Source organism: Mauremys mutica, chromosome 8, assembly GCF_020497125.1.
Source record: "Mauremys mutica isolate MM-2020 ecotype Southern chromosome 8, ASM2049712v1, whole genome shotgun sequence".
Lineage (NCBI taxonomy): Eukaryota > Metazoa > Chordata > Testudines > Geoemydidae > Mauremys > Mauremys mutica.
This window is the reverse complement of record NC_059079.1, coordinates 85,607,277-85,618,781: the sequence shown is the minus strand read 5'-3', so window position 1 is coordinate 85,618,781 and position 11,505 is coordinate 85,607,277. Positions and strand designations below refer to the sequence as shown.

At 39.2% G+C, this 11,505-nt stretch overlaps 1 long non-coding RNA gene across 1 annotated transcript; it reads left to right on the top strand.

The window, feature by feature from the left end:
* Positions 1-3,687: 3,687 nt before the first annotated feature.
* Positions 3,688-9,071, top strand: LOC123375291. Its single transcript, XR_006581384.1, has 4 exons — positions 3,688-3,822; positions 6,421-6,601; positions 7,689-7,896; positions 8,845-9,071. It is a non-coding gene; the product is annotated as an uncharacterized LOC123375291 (long non-coding RNA).
* The last annotated feature ends 2,434 nt before the right edge of the window (positions 9,072-11,505 follow it).

Here is an 11,505-nt window from a genome sequence, read left to right as displayed (position 1 = left end):
GATTTTCAAAGCCTCCTAGAGGATTTAGACACCATATTCCCATTCACTGAAATATTTGAAAGGCTGCCAAAGATCCTACAACTTTGTTGTGCACAGGCATGCCACTGCATCTGGGGAAAGCTCTATTAGCTGCAGTTTATATATAACGTACGTGTGTGTGTGTGCATGTATGTGCATGTGTGTGTGCGCGAGTGTGAGAGATGGGGTGGACTCACCCCGCACTGGACAGAGAAGGGTTAACTCCTCACTGTGGTCAGAGGAAGCCACAATCCCATGTCCCTACTGGGCATGCTCCAGATGTAGCATCAGTATAAGAGGAAGCAGCCCAGCTCAGTCTGGGCTGCCCACTGGAGAAGAAAGACGCTCCTTACTGGGTCCAGCCCAGGAACCCCAGAAGCCAGAGGCACTGGGACACAAGCAGATGTCCAGCTACCTGTGGATGTCACAGGGAAGTCTGAGCGACAGGGAGTTGCATTGGAGACCCCGAAGACACACAGACTGCCACCAAGAGAAGGAAGTAGGAAGTAGCCCAGTGGGGAACTAGCCATTGTCTTGAGGAGGTTCAATGTGTTGTGGGCGGTTCCCTGCTGACCCAGTGGCGGACACACTCACCACTGACAGGGCTCTGGGGTGGGGCCCAGTGGAGAAGGGAGGGCCTGGGTCCCCCTACCAGGCTGCGACCCTCTCCCCCACAAGTGGTGGCCCCCAGAAACTCCAACTGGCTGCTAGGCCACACTGTCCTGCTTGGAGGGCAACTCTGTAGACTTGGGCATCTAGGCCTCACTGCTCTGCATAGAAGGGCTAACCCCCTTGATGTAGGTTATGGGACCCTACTGTTTTGTGTATCAGGGCGACTACATAGACTTCGGCCACTGGGCTGTAGAACCAGGGCAACTCTATGGATTTCAGGGTAGGCGTGTGTGATAGAAGGGCTTTCAGTAGGGCTTTACATGAGTGCAGGGGTCACCTCACACAGTCATTGGTAGTATCAGGACCTATTTGTGTAACAAAAGTCAGCAACTAAAATGATCAGAGATGCAATGGTGTTATTTTAATATTTTTAACATCTGTTAGCAATATCCTGATCCTGCAATCTCCTCTGCCCAGGGAACTCCCACTGATTTGATGAAAACTCTGCATGAAGGTCCTGATCCAAAACCCACTGGGAGTCTTTCCACTGACTTTGATGGGCTTTGGATCAGACTCTGGAAGGGGAGGTGGGGCTTGTGGGATTGTTCCTATAATGGATATTTCATTCTGTGTGTGGGGAGGGGGTTGGAAACACTTAACTTGCTTAGTGTTTGAACTTGGGTTTTGTTCAAGGTTTAAGACATTTCTTATTTTAACCCAAGGATCGGCAACCTTTCAGAAGTGGTGTGCCGAGTCTTCATTCATTCACTCTAATTTAAGGTTCCGCGTGCCCGTAATACATTGTAACGTTCTTAGAAGGTCTCTTTCTATAAGTCTATAATATATAACTAAACTATTGTTGTATGTAAAGTAAATAAGGTTGTTAAAATGTTTAAGAAGCTTCATTTAAAATTAAATAAAATGCAGAGCCCCCCGGACCAGTGGCCAGGACCCAGGCAGTGTGAGTGCCACTGAAAATCAGCTTGCGTGCCGCCTTCGGCACCCGTGCCATAGGTTGCCTATCCCTGTTTTAACTCAAAACTTTTATCTTTGTCCTTATCTTTCTTTTTAATACTTGGATGTATTTATTGAAGCTTTCCTCCACTTGGCTGATAGGACTTCTCAAGCCTTTTTGCCCTTTTTTCCTCAGTAAATTTTTGATGCTGTTCTATAATCCTACCTCCTCTTGCATTTCAGAGTAGCTGGCCAGGTGCACAGATGGGGATAAACTGCCTCACTAAAAAGTGTGAATTAACTCACAATTTATTCTCTGATCTATTCCTGTGCAGTGCAGATGCACCCTGCCCCTCACTCAGCTTGTACAATTACAGTCTAGCCCTCTGAAGTCAGTGGAGCTACCCGTGGGCCCAGTCCTGCATTGGAATCCACTAGTGTGCACCCTTGCACTTGTGTGGAGTCTGGGACCTTCAGGGACTCAAGAATCTTTCACCTGCAGGTTGAGATGCAGTCAGGGTGAATATGAGTCAGTGCTTCCAGGGTCAGTCAAATGTACATTTTTTTCTAAAGACTTTTTATTTTCCCTATCTACTAGAAATATTAAGACAATCAATATTTATTAGTGTCCCTCAGACACAACCACCCTCCTTGCACCTTCTTATTTGTCTTATTACCTATCCACTATTTCCTTTCAATGGACAAAAATCCTTCAGTCCTTGTTAGATCTCACTGAGTTAGAGGAAAGTTTTGAGTGCTGTGAGTATGCCGGATTGGACCCTTCAGTTCTGAGTCAGGCAAAATGCTTTGAAATCAATGAGCAACACCAGTAGGATTTGGCCTCAAATTTTTAGAGCTATACCATTATTTATAAATAAACAAAACCACAGTAATGTGTTACTAATGTTCTTTCTTATTTCGTATTAAGCGGCACATATTTCCACAGGTATATTTACATACATACGTATATACATGCTCTTTACATACCTATACACTAAGTAGATCTGTTCCCAGAGTCTGAAAACTATATTTAGTATTGAACTGTAAAAGAAGAGGTCTGCATTTCCTTTGATCTTGTACTTTGCTCACATAAAATAAAAAACATAAAAGCCAAAGACAGACAAACAGGAAAAAGGTAAGCCAATTAAACTTAAAATAAAAGGATCAAAATTATTCAACACTGGAATTCAGAGAATGTTCAAAAAGTATAAAACAAAAATATAGGCAGAAATGGCCTGTGTGAATCAGAATGTGATGCATAGGAGAAGAGTAATATTAAAACACAATTTTGGTGAAAACACCGAGAAATAAAATAGAATGGTGACTGCTGGTCCCTCTTTTGTGAATATACAAAGACGTCTGCATACAGACATAGTCACTGATTATAATTAGTTGAAGATTTTATTTCCATCTTTTAAATGCAAATTATGGTTTCTATGACAAAAAGAGTCCTTGACACCTCTTGAAGAAGGATTCAAGTAAAATGAATAATCAGTTGAGATGAGCAGCCAAAAGTTATAATGAAAAGATAGAACCTTCTTTCCAATAAAGCAGACTAACAGTGTTGAAAGATAACACTAATTTCAAAAGACCCAATTCATTATGAATAGGTAAAAAAAAATCTAATCATTTTCTAGTGAAATATAATGCTTGGGTGCACATGGTTGGAGTCTGGGTTTTCCAATGCTAGTGCTCACTTCTCAATTATTACAGAGGACTTAATATTGATTAGTAAGTACTGTACAAAAATAGAAATTATTGTAACATTGGAACTAATTCTGTAATCATGTCTTTCAAATACTACCATGTGCTTAAAAATGGACAAAAGCCTTTGATTTAATTGCTTTTCTAGGAAGGTAATTATCTTCATGGACTAGTCTAACTTGTGTCTGATGCTCATTTGAATGAAGTATTTACAAAGCTTATTTTCTAACTTTGTTCTCTCTCTCTCTGTCACATGTATCTGGGGCAAATTAGTGGTGTGATTTTTCTTTTTCTCATTTATCTAAATTATTCCCCCTTTTTGTTTCACAGATGTTGCAGGCATTGTTGGACAAACCTCAAGTTCCAAAAATGCATGACTTAATTTCTCGTGCAATTCTTGTTGGTTTCAATAGGGTATAAGTGAGTGAAGAAGTCTACCCTGTATGTTCTGAGCTTCAGGTTGAAATGCTTAACTCAGCTTATTTCAAGGGCTTGATTATGCAAAGTACTGAGCATCATTGACTTCCATGACAGGTGAGGGCACTTGTTTGAGGAGGTATTTAACAATGTACAGGATTATTCCCCAAAATCTCATGAGCTTGTGCTTTCTTGAGAGTTTTTCAGTACTTCTGGGATTTTGGATAGGTTGAAAATGCCACAAGAACATCATTCCTATTAGTATTTACGTATTGCTGCTTCTAGTCATGGCGAAAATCAAGAAGCATGCAGCTAACATAAAAGAGAATCCAAAATGTTCAGGTTCATTCTTAATGTGTTTGATCTCTAGTTTCAGTCTTGGAAATAAAACAATGGCTCTACTTGGAAATGGTAATTATGTTGTTTCAAAAGGCTTTCCCTTTGCCAAGTCCTGTATTATTCAGTGGCTGCTCTGCATATTCACTAGCATAAGGTTTGTCAAAATACTTTGTCCCCTGGACTTTTTTGTCCCACAACAGAGGGCAATCAAGGAGACACTCTTAATCTGGGGAATCAAGACATATTGCTTTTGACAATGGTTTTGAATGTGACTATTCAGCTGGTAGTACTGAATGCTGAACTGCAATTCTCAAGAGCCATAAAACTGTGTGTGCTAATATCATAGTTCAGTGAACCATTGCAGCTGTTACATATTTATACTTTTTTAAAATACTACATTGTGTAAAAGATCAGCCTTTCTCTCTGCTAGAACGTTTAGGGAAATAAGTATTGTTTCTCTTGAATATATGTAATGATAAATTGTGTCACTGCCAAGGGATACTCCAGTGTTGAACATTGTGCCTTTTTATTGTCTACAAACATACGATAGGCAACTAGTCAGTGGCTGGAAAATATAATGGTTTACATGCATTACTAGACTTAAACTAGTGCCCAAGAGAATGAAGTACAATAGGCAGCAGACTGAATTCTACTGTGTTGCTGATGTCTGTGTATTCCACCTTTGAAGGTCTGTGACATTGGTGACTGAGGGAGTCATTGCTTGATTAACCCACTCTAAATTATTTTTCAAGTCAGATTTTTGTGCCCTACAATAATTTCAGCACAGCACAAGCCAGTTCCATACTGTGAACACTCTAGTATACATACTGGAAAAACGTTGGGGTGAGACTGTGCTGCAGCTCTTACTGAACTCAAAGCCCAAGCTGCTGGTGGTGGTAGTGGTGGGGGAGGTTCTGAAGTACTCGGCTGATCTTGGGTTGCTCTGAGGATTAGAAAAGCCCCAGCAGGCCTGTAAGTAATGGCAGCCTCCGAGCTGCAGTATGGCCCAGAAGCTCCACAGGGCTTTGCTCTGAAACCAACCATTCTCCTCCAACTCTGAACCTGCTTCTGGCATGCCTCCTTTGACTGGGCTTGTGAGGGGGTCCTCAAAGCCAGTCTTTCGGCTGACTTCCACCATGCCTGGGCCAGACAAATCCTTCCCTTGCTGGATATTGTGTTTTTTAGGGCTCTTTATGAGGATGCAGCTCTTTTAGCTGGAATGGGAGTGAGAGAGCAACCCTAGTTGCCTTCTCACCACAGGGCAATGGCATGAGTTTGGGTTGGTCATACAAGTTGAGATACAATGTAGTTTGGTTTGGTTTGTACCTGAATAATTGTTAGCATTTACATTTAATTTGTTTCATGGCACATGCATAATAGTCAGCTCACTAGCAAATTTACAGTATGATGCAAACTGGGTTGGCCAAATTAACACTCAGGTATATCGAGTATCACTGTAAAGCCGTGCATTATATTATACAATACTTGATTCAGTGGGCTACCCACATGCTTAAATTGCAGCCAAAGTCCCTTCATGGGACAGTGCCCCTAGATGGTTGGAGAGAGCCCATAGAACCAATTTGGGTATTACTGGTTCTTGGGTACACCAAATCCTTCCATAATTTTTATAAATTGAAAAAGAAATGACTCTTGAGAGCAGCAGTGGCAGCCGAAATAATTATACTGATGAACTAGGAAAGCGAAACTATGTCATGCAGTGATTTATAGACTGCTGCTTTCCTGGGATATTACAAAATATGAGAAAAATCCCTTTATAACTATTAATCAGATTTTCTGTGGTAGCCATTTCTGGAGATGTATTGTGTGTATATGGCATCTGGGATGGCCTGATCTCTGCATGTCTGTCATGTTTGTTCATTTGACCTATTTGTTTGGAAGTTGGGGTGAAAATTGAATTTTAGTGCAGGTTTTTTTTTCCCTAACCTGCCTCTATTATCTTCTCACCTATACTCTTTTGTTATAAATCGGGCATTATATAATTATATGGTTGTTTTATTTATGTAATATGCTCTCTCAGTACCCTATTTTCCACACTAGGAAAGATACATTTGCATTTTCGTGTTAAGAGAATTCAATGAAAGTAAAGTCAAAGAATGCAGATGTCTCTGTGGATGTGGCCCTTACTTTACTCATATCAGACTAAAAGTTGTAAAGAATTTGCAGTCATGTTGAATCTTTTTATTCACCTGTTATCTCATGTCTTGAATAAATTGTGAGCTCTGAAACAGGGATTGTCTTGAGTAGACTTATGTTCATCTAGCACAATGGGGCTCTGATCATTGTTCAGAGTGTCCAGGAGTAGTCATGATCATCATCATAATAATTCATAATTAGACTATTTTCTTCACATGTTAGCATCTTTTTACAAGTCCCATTGAGAACTCCTGGCCAGATGTCACAGGCTGTGATAAGAGGCATTGTGAGAATAATTTTCAGACTAACATCTGAAGAAACTGGGACGATTAGGGCAAGATGAGGAGGAGGAGGAGAAACCCACTTGCAAACCAGCACAAGGAGGAAGAAGTGAAAAGTATAGGTAAGTGTGGCTACCACACAGAAAAAAATCATATAACTGGTTCCTGGAAAACCTATTCATATTACACAGGATGAACAAACGTGATATGTCAGCAGTCACTCTCTGTCAGGGCAAGCCCTTTGCAGAGGATAACATTGGTGGAATAGCTTCAGTACAAATGAAACAAGGTGAAGGATTATAAGGCACAAGCTGTGCACTTGACCCAAGAAGATGAGAAACAGCTAATGTTACAAAATTTTGTCTGATCCTTTCTTTAACATTTAGTGCTCTGTCATAAGACGGGAAAGCAAAAAACGAGACTTAGTTTAGGTTGTTTCCCTAGAATCCTTACTTAGGTCCCAGACCAGACAAAATTCCTAATGACTTCAAGGAAAGTTTTGTCCGGAAGACTGAGCCCTTTGCCTATGCTCTGATACTGTGTCTGTCACTGGGGTCTCCCTGAAAATAACTGATGATTGTGTTGGGGTACATTTGACAGGAGATGAGTTATTTGCTAGACAAGAGAGGGGATGGCAAAACATGATGTTTCATTATGAACCAGGTCAGTTTCACTGGGTTTCCACTGAGATTAATTTGGAGTAATGGAGTTACCATGAAATTGAAATTCAAAGTGAGCTTCCCAGGTGGCTATTTGAGAGATCCAAATCCAGCATGTTGCAAAGAGAAATGTATGAGTTTTGCACAGTTTTAGGTTTCTGAAGTTAATTTTAAAGTGTAGTCCCTTAACCAGATTATAATGCTGCTCTTTGTTTGTGCATTTACTTTTCTAAATTTTGGATTAGAGGCTAGCTGGGCAGGCTAATTTATTTATTGGCATAAAGTTGTAAATCTGAGCCATATGGTTTGTCATTCTTGTTCTATTATATTTTGGGGTTAAAAAAACCAAACAGATCTGTTTTGTAAAGTCTTGCCTTGGTTTTCCATTTCAGCCACACTGTGAATTCTGAAGACTTTAATCTTTTTATGTACAATTTAGGAAAAGGCAAATGCACTTGGAAAATGAGAGCACTTTGCCAATATGTGTGAGATGAACATGAACAACAAGAAGTTAGCATATTCATATAATGACACACTAATTTGTGTTTAGATATGAAGACACTCTGCTGTTGGAAAGGTCTCAAATAGAATGGTACACTGATGGTGAATCCTGAAAATGTGATCCCATATTTGCATTTCACCTCCACACCTAGCACAGAATGATTCCAGAATTCAATAAAGTCCACAGCAAAGTTGTAGTACCTCAAACTTGACTATAAAGGAGGCTTTTTATGTGCAATTTCACAATCACTCAATAGGTAAGTAGAACATATTTGATTTAGTTGTGCCATTTTTAAATTGTGTTACCTGACAAATTTAGTACAGAATACATAATTAGATCATGCTAGTGTATTTATGATAATGAATGTTGCATTTGCAATACTTGAAGTCTCACGTTAGACAGGTATTTAATTTTTTATGGCTGTTTCTGACAGGTAACATTTTTTATCTTGTGCATAAATCTGTCCAGGAATTCTATTTCTGCTCTCAGCTCATATATAGTATATTACAAGTTGACTTTTAACTTGAGGATTTGAGCAAGTATTTTATTTTACAAAAATGTGAGTTTTAAAAAAAAATATTTCTGTCTAATTAGTTTCCTTATCATGAAACTTTATTTACAGTACAAGACAAGTCTGTGGGCATAACAAATTATGTTTTTTTCCCAAACATTATTTTTTTCAAGAAAAAAAAGACTTTTGAAGTACAAAAAAAAATTGTTTGTAATGTTTATTTAGGATTAATGGGGTAAAAATGAGTGAAATGGAAAAATCTGCCAGTTTGGATTGGATGAGTTTGACTTGGTTCTCTGTCTTTGAAATAGCTTAGGCATATCGTTTTCCAGTTTAATTTTAGTAGGCAGTAGAGAAGCAAAGAGGGAGGGAGGTATAGCTCGGTGGTTTGAGCATTGGCCTGCTAAATCCAGGGTTATGAGTTCAATTCTTGAGGGGGCCAATTAGGGACCTGGGGGTAAAAATCTGTCTTGGGATTGGTACTGCTTTGAGCAGGGGTTTAGACTAGATGACCTCCTGAGCTCTTTTCCAACCCTGATATTCTATGTGAGGATGAATATAAAGGTATGGTATGTTCAGAACACCTTTCTTTCTTAGGAGATAGTCTGCACCTCCTGGAGTTGGGCCCCTTGGTCATGATCATAAGTAGTACTGAATATCTCCTACTGACTTCAACACTCTTGTGATTCACAGATTCTGGTGGTACTCTGGGTGCACACTCCTGGACCATGCCTTTCTGGCCCAATTTTCAAAGTTGCTGAGCACCTGCAAGCACAATTGAAGTTCACAAGAACCAGGAGAGAAGGTCACAAACACATTGTTTATTACTAGATCTGCAGTGAAGATGATGCCAAACAGTTGGATTCATGGAGCCAAATTCTGCTCTCGGCTACACTTGCATAACTCTTTTTGAATATTGGTCTCCACCTTCCAGTCACCAAAAGTGCATAAATGTAAGAAAATAATTTTCAGTCATTTTGCAGAAAGCCATTTTAAAATAATATGTAAAGCTTTGAGCCAATCTTCGAGGTGGTTGCTGTAACTGGGAACAAAAATGAGAAAAGAGGTCACACAGAGAGAAGCTTATCGTTACATGTCCCTTTAGCTAGAAATGGCTTGGCATGGTACCTTTTGGATTTAACAACATAGTTCCTTATTCAGTCACAGATGGGCAATTCAGAACAGTGGAAGGTGATCCTTCCCTACAACAGTTTAGTAATCTGCCTTCATAGAGCTCCCATCCTTTGTAGGCCCTGATCCAAAGTCAAGTACAGTCAATGGAAAGACTTCCATTGACCTGAGATTGGTTTTGGGTCAGGCCCCAAAGGAGAAAGTAAAGGGCTGACCTAGTAGCTGAGAATTTTAATAAACTTCTCTTCCTTCAAAATGTTATAAAAGGCACACAAGTTTACCCCTGGGAGCTTGAAGAGTATGCATACAGGTAAATGAAGAGTAGATTATCTAAAAATAAGTCTGATAAGGGGAAGATTATATTTATTATAAAGCAATTGGGAAATTCTATGTGTCTGTGAATCAGATACACCTCTACCCCAATATAACACAACCCAATATAACACAAATTCAGATATAACACGGTAAAGCAGCGCTCTGGGAGGAGCGGGGCTGCATGCTCCGGCAGATAAAAGCAAGTTCGATATAATGCGGTTTCACCTATAACGTGGTAAGATTTTTTGGCTCCCGAGAACAGCGTTATATTGGGGTAGAGGTGTACTACATCTTTTTTCTTATGTATGGAACAAATAGCTGGAGAAGCACTGGGACTTCCTTCTCTGTGCGTTTTGCAGTCCAACCTATAAATGGAAAAGTCTCACAAACCCATGAAACAGCGACACAAAAGTGATTTTACCTTTATAGACTAAAGTATCTTAATTATGTTTTATTTAATCAAATTAAAGCTTTTTTAACATCTTTAAAAAAAAAACCACTCAAACCAAAGGCAAAAAAACAATTAGCATAACTTCTCTGGGACCTTGAGCACAGATACTGTACTCTCCAAGATCACATACTGTCAGAATTTACTGCCCTTGTAGTCTGAAACATGAATATTTTATTCTAAATACTTTGGTTAAAATCTGTATCTCACGGTATGGTAGAATTTAATGAACGTGTTTTTCCCAATAACTTTATATCTTTTAGTGCTTTAGTGAAAAGGTGGTGGCACTTAATTCTCAGACGTGTCAAGTAAATGTATTGTGCTGATTATTTAAATTGTACTTTGAATCACTAGTGCCATATCTCTGCAGTTAATTAACAACTCCTGCATCTTGGTTTTTTCATAGCACAGTTCTCATAGATTTTGTTTCTGAATTTTATAACTCTTCCACTCACCATTTCTTCTAAGTTTCTAAGAATTGCTAAAAAAATTCAGAGTCAAACAATAGTGCAGAATGGTGATGGCAGACAGCAAATGGGTGGTGGAGGGGAGGTATAATGGGAACAGTTTCAAGGATAACTCTGCCATTATCTGATGGAAAAATTGGCCTTCAAAAATATTTAGATGCTGAGGTGGGGATTACCATTTCAGCCCGGTGCATAAGAAATAAGAAATCTGGGTTATTGCTGATAGGAATTATGGAGGACACCTTTGAAAGTTCAAAGCTATAGCTGACAAAACCTTTCTGGGGAAGTAGTAGTTGCCTCTCACATTTCTTTTAAACTTATAAGGTGTCAGACCGGGTCCCACAAAGACTTAAGAATGAGAGTAATTTTACTGAGCTGAGTAGTCCTATTTAAATCACTGGGGCTACTCACATAAATAAAGACACTGTCATGCTTGAATCTTTGCCAGATAGGTCACTCTGTTTGCTAGTCTAAATCAGGGATGATCAAACTGCTTTGATTAATTAACTTTTGCTGAATCCAAATGGAGCCTTCATTAATGGTATGTGTTGATCTGTTTGGGGGTGTTACCCAGAAATAATCAGGTTTGAGATAAAAAACACATAGCAAAGTTTCATAACTTCATATACAATGATGATACAAGCATATAAACAGGATATTGATACCTTACACAACATACTTTGTACAAGATTTATCACAATTGTGCATCAGTGGTGATACGTGTAAACATGGTCAACTTTCTTTTATATATCAGAGGGGTAGCCATGTTAGTCTGGATCTGTAAAAGCAGCAAAGAGTTCTATGGCACCTTGTAGACTAACAGATGTATTGGAGCATAAACTTTCGTGGGTGAATAGTCTATAAGGTGCCACAGGACTCTTTGTTTCTTTTATATAGCGTCATATCAGGTGTTCTAAATCTTTTATCATTTTTGTTGCTCTCCTCTGAGCTCTCCAATTTGTCCACATCTTTCTTAAATTATGCAACTCAGAA